At 38.4% G+C, this 11,750-nt stretch overlaps 1 protein-coding gene across 2 annotated transcripts in view; it reads left to right on the top strand.

Moving 5' to 3' along the window:
- Positions 1-10,810: 10,810 nt before the first annotated feature.
- The window catches only part of capn15 (calpain 15), a 41,868-nt gene continuing 40,928 nt past the window's right edge, over positions 10,811-11,750 (top strand). The window contains exons 1-2 of one of the 2 annotated variants that reach the window (XM_049480754.1): positions 10,811-11,091; positions 11,186-11,273. The gene's annotated coding sequence lies outside the window, so the exon portion shown is untranslated. The remainder of the gene's footprint in view (positions 11,092-11,185; positions 11,274-11,750) is intronic. The other variant, XM_049480753.1, reaches the window with a different exon arrangement.

Raw genomic sequence — 11,750 nt, 5'->3', positions numbered from 1 at the left:
TTAGATGCAGATTTCATTTTCCAGCAGGACTTGGCACACTGCCCACACTGCAGAAAGTACCAATTGATCTTATATAATATTCTATTTTTCTGACACAGATTTTTGGGTTTTCATTGGCTGTAAACTATAATCATCAACAATTAAAAGAAATAAACGCTTAAAATAGGTCACTCTGTGTTTAATACATCTATATAATACAGTGAGTCCAAGAAGTATTTGATCCCTTGCTGATTTTCTTTGTTTGCCCACTAATAAAGACACTATCCTTCTGCACTTTTAATGGTAGATATATTCTAACATGGAGAGACAGAATATCAAGACAAAAATCCAGAATATAATTTTAAAGAATATATTTTAATTAATTTGTATTTCAATGAGGAAAATAAGTATTTGATCCCTCTTGCCAAACACACTCAATACTTAGTGGCAAAGCCTTTGTTTGCAAGCACAGCGGTGAGACGTTTGTTGTAGTTAACCACAAGTTTAGCACACACACCAGGGGGAATTTTGGCCCACTCTTCTTTGCAGATCCTCTCTAAATCATGAAGGTTGGTGGGCTGTCGCTTGGCAACTCTGACCTTCAGCTCCCTCCATAGATTTTCGATCGGATTGAGGTCTGGCGACTGGCTGGGCCACTCCATGTCCTTAATGTGATTTTTCTTGAGCCAATCCTTTGTTGCCTTTGCTGTATGTTTAGGGTCGTTATCATGTTGGAAGACCCAACCACGGCCCATTTTCAGATCCCTGGCAGAGGGGAGGAGGTTGTCCCTCAGGATTGTGCGGTACATGGCTCCATCCATCTTCCCAGTGATGCGGTGAAGTAGCCCTGTACCCTTGGCAGAGAAACACCCCCAAAACATTATGCTTCCACCTCCATGCTTGACGGTGGGCACAGTGTTCTTGGGGTCATAGGCAGCATTTTTCTTCCTCCACACATGGCGGGTGGAGTTGAGGCCAAAAAGTTCAATTTTGGTCTCGTCTGACCACAAAACCTTCTCCAAATAACTTGGTTCATCTTTCAAATGATCATTGGCATACTTGAGGCGCGCCTCCACATGTGCTCTCTTCAGCAGGGGTACCTTTCGGGCACTGCAGGATGTGAATCCATTGTTGCGCAAAGTGTTGCCAATTGTTTCCTTGCAAACTGTGGTCCCAGCTGCCTTCAGGTCATTTGCTAACTCCTGCCGAGTGGTTGCAGGACGATTTCTGACCGTTCTCAGCATCATTGCCACCCCACGAGGCGAAATCTTCTTTGGAGCACCGGGCCGAGGTCTGTTGATTGTCATGTTATACTCTTTAAACTTTCTGATAATTGCACCAATAGTTGTTACTTTCACATCCAACACCTTACTAATCTTTTTGTAGCCCATTCCAGCTTTGTGAAGGTCAACAATTCTGACTCTGAGGTCCTGTGACAGCTCTTTGGTTTTACCCATGTTGGAGACTTGAAATCTGTGTGATCTGTCTGATTCTGTGGACAGGTGTTTTTCACACAAGTGATTAGTGAGAACAGGTGGCTTCAGGTCAGGTAACAAGTTGATTGGGAGTGTCTAACTGGTCTGTAAAAGCCAGAACTGCTAATGAATACTAAGGGATCAAATACTTATTTCACTCCATGAAATACAAATCAATTAATATATATTCCTTAGATTTATTTTCTGGATTTTCTTTTTAATATTCTGTCTCTCCATGTAAGAATACATCTACCATTAAAAGTATAGAATGATCATGTCTTTATTAGTGGGCCAACGAAGAAAATCAGCAAGGGATCAAATACTTCTTGGACTCACTGTATATGAGTTTCACATTTTCAACTGAATTACTGAAATAAAGTAACTTTTCAAAGATATTCTAATTTTTTGAGACGCACAAGTATATCACACAAATATGTATATGAACTGTTTTTTAAATTGCTGCATACTGTATAATCATTCGGTCACAAAATATATTTTTGTATTTTTCTTTCCCAAGTCAAGACAGAAAGATCAGTGAACTGAGAGACTTTAAAATTGGTGAGGACGAAGTCGAACAGCTAAACTTCCTTCTGTACGGACCGGTTGGAGCAGGGAAATCCAGCGTCATCAACACCATCAAAACCATTTTTGAAGGACGACTGTATGTTAATTACCTGGCTGCTAGTAACAAATCTGGTCATAGTCAAACCAAATATGTGAGTACAATATAAACTGATACTGATACCAGCATTCTAAAATATTATTATAAGAATATCAATAATTTATTCTTAAACAATCTTTCTTATTTAAAGTCATGTTGTGTACTGAAACAACTGTGTATTTTTCCCATTTGGTACATAGATTTACTTACTTCAAGAAACTATACTGTAAACAAACAAAAATAAACGTGTATATTGCAGGAATTAACCATAGCTAATTTATTTTTTTTATTTAAAATATCTTTTAATGTTTAATATATGCTTTTTATCCAGTATAAAAAATGTGAAGTTGGAAACTCAAAGGATGGATTTCTACCTATCACCTTCAATGACGTCATGGGTGTAGAGGAAGGAGACCAGAGTGGGGTGCACACTGATGACATCATCAGCACATTAAAGGGACACGTGAAAGAGGGTTACCCGGTAAGATAAAAGAAAATGCATGATCCTGTGATAATAGACCACTGAAGTCGTGCGTCATTCTGTATTCCTCGTACAGCTTTCCTGTCTAAGCGGTTTTTCCCTATGAGAAAAATGAATGGGGTTTTTAAAACCCGCCTCTGTCACATTCTGTGGTAAATAAATCTGTTCAGACTCCTGTATGTTTTATTCTGTGTACATTTTACTCCTGATCATCACTGGATCCTCTGAATCACGAGATCGTTTAAGGGTCGTAATGAGAAAAATGCTAACTTTAAGCTAATGCTACAGCGGAGTGAACTGAACTCCCAGCACCGCTGCAGAGATTAGCAGGGGACTGTTTTCGGCGCAACATCAGAGAACTCCGGCCGTAAGTTAGGAGCTTTTTACACACAGCTGATGAACTAATGAACTAACTGTTCTTACTGAGGAGAACTGAGATCATCACAGCATAAAATCACTAAAACAGGTCAGTGATACTCCAGAAGCAGCTGTAACACGTTTAACATTTACCCTCTTTATTATTCAGTGAAATAAATGGGTGTTTCTGGTTGGTTGTCGCCTCAGTGAGGGCAGGTAGTTAGTTGATTGGTTGATTAGTTAGTTGTTAGTTGATTATTTGGGTCAGGTGTTGTAATTAGCATAAACTAATGACCGTAATTAAATACTAAACCTGCAGGGAAGCGCTGCTGATCTGAGAACCACTTTCTGTTATTATCTGCCTGTTAAAGCTCTAACACAGACTACACTGCTCAACATCACACTGCTCAACATCACACTGCTCAACATCACACTGCTCAACATCACACTGCTCAACATCACACTGCTCAACATCACTGAAAGAGTTTTCACCTGTTTAAATGCTTTAATGATCCTCTGTGAAGAAGCATAATCCAAAACGCTTTCTGATGGGAGTTCACTGGTGTTATGCAGAATCCAGTCCGGGGTCATTTCCAGCCGCTGTGCTGTGACGTCAGCTGAGCATTAGCTTAAAGTTAGCATTTTTCTTATTACTCCCCTTAAACCATCTCTAAACTCAGAGGATCCAGTGATATGTAGGAGGTAAATGTACACAGAATAAAACGTACAGGGTTCTGAACATATTTATTTACCACAGAATGTGACAGAGGCCAGTTTTTGAAAAGCCCATTGAAAGTCGCCGTTTACATGGACGGCTTGGACACGGAACCCCAAATATGGGCATAAACAACATGGCAACGGCAACAAAATGACAACACGATTTTAGTGGTCTATAGCGGTTGTGGGTAGGGCTGAACGATTTTGGAAAATAATCTAATTGCAATTTTTTATCTATAAATTGCGATTGCGATTCAAAATGCGATTTTTTTTGTCTTCTCAAGTATTTTTCAACAACAGAAGCAATAAATCAATCTGTTTAATAATAAACAATGTCAGATTTATTTAAAGCACAGATAACAATAAAGCAAACAAATCTATGCTTTTCCTTTTCACCATTACACCTGCTCAATGGAACCGCACTAAAGTTACAAACGGACCAGAGTTCGTTTTAACCAGACCAAATAGTGCTGGTGTGAAAACACCCTAAAGTGCGCTGTGTTGGCTTCACTTCTCCACCTCCCTGCCTTCTGCTCGGGTATGCTCCGCTCGTCCTCGGCTTGGCTCGCTCCCAAGTCACGTGACCAGTCAAATCGCAGCCAGTGCGGTTAGAGAATCGCGTTTTAAAATATCGCGAGATAATCGCAAATGCAATTAATCGTTCAGCCCTAGTTGTGGGTTAATCTACACTGTTCTGTGTGTTCTGATATTCAGCTGTTACTCATATGATGTATGTCATACTGGTGAATCACACAGTGCTAAATTTTGTACTGCTTTGCTTTTGATAAATTAAAATAAAAAAACTAAACTATTCAAGATTACGCTGATAGTAGGTTTTAGTAAAGAAATATTATATTCTATTAATTGTCCACCCTTATTTCAGAGGTACAGTTGAGGTACAATTGTTGACTTGCATGAAGCTGGAAAGAGTTACAAAAGTATCTCAAAAAGCCTTGATGTTTGTGTGTCCTCGGTAAGACAGACGCTCTACAAATGGAGAAAGTTCAGCACTGTTGCTGCTACTCTCTCTAGGCATGGTAAAGTCCTGTAAAGATGACTGCAAGAGCACAGCGCAGAATGATCAATGAGGTGAGGAAGAATCCTAGAGTGTCAGCTGAAGACTGAATACAGAAATCTCTAGCACAGGCTCACATTTTTAATTAAATCTGTAATAAGGAAAACATTAAACAAGAATGGAGATCATGGGAGGACACCACAGAGGAAGAAGCCACTGCTGTCCAAAATGAAGACCGATTGCCGTCATTAATGGAAAAATAAATTCCCAAGTTTACGAAGTTTGCATTTTGCAGGAAAATTTAAGACAATCTGTCCTCCAACTGAAGCTCAACAGAGGACGGATGATGCAACAGAATAACGACCCAAAACACAGAATTAAATCAACAACCGAACGACTTCAACAGTAGAAAATAAATAAATACTCCTTCTGGAGAGTCCTGACCTCCTGAACCCAACTGAGATGCTGCAGCATCATGACCTCAAGAGAGAGATTCACACCAGATATCCCATAATATTATAGCTGAACTGAAACAGTTTAGTGAAGAGGAATGATCCAGAATTCCTCCTGACCGTTCTGCAGGTCTGATCTGCAGCTACAGGAAACCATTGGTTGAGGTTTTTGCTGATAAAGGAGGATCATCCAGTTATTAAATACAAAGATTCACATACTTTTATTTACTCTCACTGTGAATATTAACATGCTGTGTTTAATAAAACAATGCAAATATATATAATGTTTTGTGTGGTTTTAGTTTAAGCAGACTGTGTTTGTCTATTGTTGTGACGTAGATGAAAATCAGAACACATTTAATCACCAATTTATGCAGAAATACAAGTATAATCCCAAAACTTTTTCTTACAACTGTATTTCATAACTCTAGTTATGTACCTGATTGTGTTATGTAGCAACACTGCACTCAAAAATATGGAAGGATTACAGATGGGCCCTAACAAATAATGCCACCCGTCCCTTGGTGGGCGTCCCTTATTTTCATTTCTGAAAGGTGGTGACCCTAACTGTAATGTGTTTTGCTGTATTAACTCTGCAGGCTGTGACCACACACACTTTATTCTACTGTTTATGTTTCCTATAGTTCATCCCCAACAGCCCACTGACTGAACTCAACCACTATTACCTCAAAAATCCCACCATGAGTGACAAGATCCACTGCCTGGTGTACGTTATCCAAGCAGACAAGATTTCCATGATAGATGAGGACACCATCCAAAAAATGAAGCCAGTACAAGAAGAAGCAAAGAGATTGGGTGAGTCAGCTTCTTAGAAAGTAGGAAGTATTTGTTGGATTCATTTATTCATGCCATTATACACATTAAATGAAAAAAAAAAACTGTTTAAACATTATATATTCATTCAGTCATTTACAGTAATCTAGTAATTGCATTTACCAGAGGTGTCCAATCTGATCCGTAGTTTTGTAAGTTAATTTTTATACTTTCTGGTTCAGACTGCAGTATAAGAACTGATTAAAAGATCTATACTGCGAGTTTAGATTAAGATAAAATAACATTAGTGTGTGATGCTGCAGACCTCCCTCAAGTGATTTTGATGACCCATGTGGACATGGCCTGCGAAATGACAAAGAAGGATCTGCGCAGTGTTTACAAAAGCAAGAAGATCAAAAAGAAAGTGAGTAATTCAGATATTATGACCTAATCTGGACAGAAATTCTCAGTAAACCTGTAGCTAATAAATAAATGTGTGTGTGTGTGTGTGTGTGTGTGTGTATGTGTGTGTGTGTGTGTGTGTGTGTGTGTGTGTTCAGATGGAAGAATGCAGTGTTGCACTGGGTGTCCCGATGAACTGTATCTTCCCTGTGAGAAACTATTACGAGGAGAAAGACATCAACGAGGACATAAACTGTCTGATGCTGGACGCCTTAACCAAGATTGTGCACTGGGCTGACGACTATGTAGTCGAATATTCCAGCAAACTGTCTTCTTCTGAACTCTGAAGATAATTATTTTCCATAATTTCCATAATTCTTTTCACTATTGATCTATCATCAATAACCTATTTCTATCTCTGGTGTTCCCCTAAGAAGCTCAAAATGCTCAACAATAGACACAGGTCCAGTAAATATGGTGCCACACAGACGTCTACCGTATTTTTCACACTAAAAGCTGCATTTAAAATCCTTTAATTTTCCCAAAAATAATCCGGTGCTCCTTATAATCCGGTGCTCCTTATGTATGAATTCTATCAGTCAGGTATTAAGGAGCAGTAAAGACACTCCACTGAAGTACAGAGTTATACAGGAGTTTCAGTTTAGTTCTCCAGCACAGAGACTGGAGCAGTATTAGCACTAGCCGCTAACCACTATTACCCCATTTAGAGGTGAGTATTATCAGCCTGTAGCCTGCTGCTAATCCTGACTAAGTTAATTTTTATATAAACTTATAGTTAATATAAACTTGACTGGATTAAAAACTGACAGACATTTCTGGTTCAGACTGCAGTATAAGCACAGAAAATAGCTTTTCTCTACCCTGCCTAGCACATTAGCATTAGCATTACCCGCTAGTGGTTAGCTGCTAATGCTAATGTTCCAGCTTTAGTGGAAATCTTGAAATCTAATCTTACTGTAAATAAACGGAAACTCACGCAAATAAACAGTTTTCAGGAGAGAAATCTGTGTAGATTAACATCCAGCACTCGCCTGAGTCATCTGTAATGTTTCTTTTTAAGAATTAAAGTTTTCTTTACTTAACTTTACTTAAGTAATCTGTGCGATTTATGTATGAAAAAAGACCAGAAAATAGTGTGATATTATTGATAGTGTGCCATAATGCGGTGCTCCTTATAGTGCAAAAAATACAGTAATCTTTTTGTGCTGTGCGTGAATGCTAGTTTTCTGAGCTGTAAATAGCTGTGCATAAGGTTAAATCTATCTATCTATCTATCTATCTATCTATCTATCTATCTATCTATCTATCTATCTATCTATCTATCTATCTATCTATCTATCATATTTTATGCCATTTCTATGCTGAAAAAATATATAATAATAATAAATACATTGAATGTGTCACTTTGTGGCTCTACTATCTCTGTCAATGTACGGGACTACAATACCCAAGATTCCACTCACACACGTTACATGCCCTCAGTCAGCCAACCTGAGATGCTCTCTCTCACCTGAGTACTGATTTCCTACACCTGTGTTCACTTCCTGTTTTTAGTATATATAACTATTTGTTTTAGTTCTTTGTGAAGAACTGTTGAAACATTAGTAAGCTTTCCAATCGTTTCTTATCTGTTTATCTTTGATGGCCGTAATGAAGCTTTTCGAAACATTAACTCATTTGAATCAGTTGTATCGGAAAATGATTGTCATGTGAAGCTTTTTAACACATTATTTTATGTTTTAAGCTCATTCACACAAATAAAGCTTAATTTCAATAGAAAAGTGCCTGTTGATATGACTCTTCATCTTAACATAAAAAATTATTTTTTTAATTTACATAAAAATGATTAAGGACTGCTGCTTTAATTGGTTATAAAATATAAATAATCTCATACATATGGCATGTAATGTGTTTTTAAGTGACAGCTCACAGATTCCACATATTATGAAATAGTTTTAATACTGTAACAGAAACACTGAGAGTACAGTAATACAGAGTACAGCTTCTCCATCAGCAGCCGGCGTCTGAGAGAGAGAGAGAGAGAGAGAGAGAGAGAGAGAGAGAGTACAGTAGGTCATGCTGTTTACAACTTGGACTCACGTGCCAGTATATACTGGCAATACTGACCAGCATTAGAAACACTGGAAACTCTGTTCTTCTATTTATTATTCATTTTAGAAACCAACAGTCACTATGTTGCTACTGTAACCTGCAGCGCTATTCTTACACAGGAGAATAGGTAACAATACAAAGGAAATATATGAATATAAAAGGATATAAAATTTAAAACGGAGGCGGTGGAGCAGTGCAGTATTTGGTGCAACCAGTCAAATATTTATTTCTATATTTATTAATTATTAATTATAGTAATTACATTACCCAAATGTAATTTTAATCCAAGTTACAACCAATTACACAAACATATAGGGGGTCTTTTATTTTGGAAAACTAAATTCGAGTATTTAATGGTTACTGGAGGCGCTGCGGTTCCTGTATGTGTCCACTAGATGGAGCTGCAGGGAAACTAATCCAGAAACAGAAGCAGCGGCTGAAAATACAGGAACTGAAAATACTGTGGAGAAATAATAAAATAAGTGATTAAATAATTAACTAAATAATGAAATAAATTATGAAATAATTAAATAAATGACTATATATTTCAATAAATATTTTAATAATGTAATACATGATTTTATAATTAAATTAATTAAGAAAAAATATAATATTATGAAAAATAAATAATGAAATAAATAATAAAATAAATAATGAAATAATAAAATAAATGGTTAAATAATTAAATAAATTATTTAATAGTAAAATAAATTATTAAATTATGTAATACATAATTTAGTAATGTAATACATAATTTAGTAATGTAATACATGATTTTATAATTCAATTAATCATGAAACTAAAAAGAAAATGGGTAAATAATGAAATTAATTATTAAATAAATGATTCAATAATTAATTATTACATAATAAATTATTAAATAATGAAATAAATGAATCAATTATTTTAATAATAATAATAATAATAATAAAACAAATGGTTGAATACATAAATAATTGATTATTTATTGATTAATAAATAATTAAATAATGGGTGTGGTTTGGGTGAAGAAAGCATCTTCACCGGAACTTTTCGTTCCACCTTAAGAGCTGCAGCAGTTTGGGGTCTGGATGTGAAAGATCTGATCTAAATCTCGGTTTAATCCAGCGGTTTAGTAAAGGTTTGTTCGTAAAGCCGCAGATCCGTATTCTCTAAACCCGTCTGCGCGCGGCTGTAGCGCAGACCGCGCTGCTCTCGCGCTGCGCTGCGGAAACAGCGGCGGGGTCTCGGGCTGTGTTCCAATCCGCGAGTGAGGGTGGAGAGTAGGGCACTCAGTAGGGCGCAGAGTTCCTGCACTACTTCCAGCACTAATATCATTATTACTACACCTCCCTCAGTACTACTGAGTACTGTATTAGTACTATAATCAGTGTTTAACTTGTCAGTAGTATCAGAGTATTTGAGTTTCTGTACTAGGATTAAGAACTTAAAAAAACACAAAAATATCTCAGAATAATGAGATAGTATCTCAAAATAATGAGATAGCAGAGATGTGAAGTAATGAAGGTCAGTGTACCGTTTAGCAGTTCAATATTTCTGTATCAAGCTACACTCAAAATGAAGAAACTGTTTTTACGCAGTTTTTCAGTTCATAAATACTTTGTTATGTTACTTGAGTAGAAATGTTATCTTTATTTATCTATAAGTGAGGGAGTGAGTAAATAATTACGTACGTGAATACGTGAGGGAGGGAGGGAGGGAGTGAATAAGTTAGTATGTGAATTTATGTAAGTGAATAAGAGAGGTTAGGGAGGGAGTGAATAAGTGAGTGAGTGGATAAGTAAGTGAATAAATGTGAGTAAATAAGTAAGTTTATAAATTAGTGAGTGAGGGAGTGAATAAGTGAGTGAGTAAATAAATAAATGAGTGAGTGAATAAGTAAGCGAATAAGTGAGTGAGTGAATAAGTGAGTGAGCAAGGGAGTAAATAAGTGAACAATTAAGTAATTGAATAGGTGACTGAGTGAGTAAGTAAGTGTATAAGTGAGTGAGTGAATAAGTGAGTGAATAGGTGACTGAGTGAGTAAGTAAGTGTATAAGTGAGTGAGTGAATAAGTGAGTGAATAGGTGACTGAGTGAGTAAGTAAGTGTATAAGTGAGTGAGTGAATAAGTGAGTGAATAGGTGACTGAGTGAATAAGTGAGTAAGTGAATAAGTAAGTGAGTAGGTGACTGAGTCAGTAAGTGTGTAAGTGAGTGAGTGAATAAGTGAGTGAGTGTGTAAGTGAATGAGTGAATAAGTGAGTAAATAAGTAAGTGTATAAGTGAGTGAGTGAATAAGTGTGAGGGAATAAGTAAGTGAGCGGAGTTCACTAGGGGGGTTAGGGGTTGGAGCGGATTGGAGCGCGCCCCCGCAGTGCGCGTGCGCGGTGGGGGTGTTTGAGGTGAGCGGTGAGATTAGAGCAGGGCTCGGATCAGCGCGCGGAGAGGCGGCGGCACAGCGCGAGCACACCGACACCGAGACACAGCAACGCAGCCCAGCCCAGCCCAGCCCGCCGAACCGGCGCGCGGACATGGACCGGACCAGCACGCGGCGCGTGGCGAGATGAGGAGCGGGAGCGCGCGCGGCTCGCGGGGACGTGCAGGAGGAAGTTGTTCTGGATCGCGGCTGGAAAAGTTAGCGCGAGACAACGGAGTCATCATCCGGGTACGTTCAACAGCTTTACCGCCATAAAGATCAGTGAGGAGCGCGCGGGCAGCCGGCCAGATCAAAGAGAGAGATTGTGTGTGTGTGTGTTTAGGAGAAGGGGGAGGAGCGATATCGCGATATCGGAACCGGAAATCAGCCCTTCTCTTTATTTACACACCGAACCAACAGCCTGACCGAGTGTGAGTTTCACTACAGTCTCCCTTACAGTGTGTTACAGTCAGTCTGTGTGTGTGTGTGTGTGTGTGTGTGTGTGTGTGTGTGTGTGTTACAGTCAGTCTGTCTGTGTATGTGTGTGTTACAGTCAGTCTGTCTGTGTGTGTGTGTTACAGTCAGCCAGTCTGTGTGTGTTACAGTCAGTCTGTCTGTGTGTGTGTGTGTTACAGTCAGCCAGTCTGTGTGTGTTACAGTCAGTCTGTGTGTGTTACAGCCAGTCTGTATGTGTGTTACAGTCAGTCTGTGTGTGTGTGTGTGTGTTACAGCCAGTCTGTGTGTGTTACAGTCAGTCTCTGTGTGTGTGTGTTACAGTCAGCCAGTCTGTGTGTGTTACAGTCAGCCAGTCTGTGTGTGTGTGTGTGTGTGTTACAGTCAGCCAGTCTGTGTGTGTTACAGCCAGTCTGTGTGTGTTACAGTCAGCCAGTCTCTGTGTGTTACAGTCA

Source organism: Astyanax mexicanus, chromosome 6, assembly GCF_023375975.1.
Source record: "Astyanax mexicanus isolate ESR-SI-001 chromosome 6, AstMex3_surface, whole genome shotgun sequence".
Classification (NCBI taxonomy): Eukaryota; Metazoa; Chordata; class Actinopteri; order Characiformes; family Acestrorhamphidae; genus Astyanax; species Astyanax mexicanus.
This window is presented reverse-complemented; position numbering and strand designations above follow the sequence as displayed.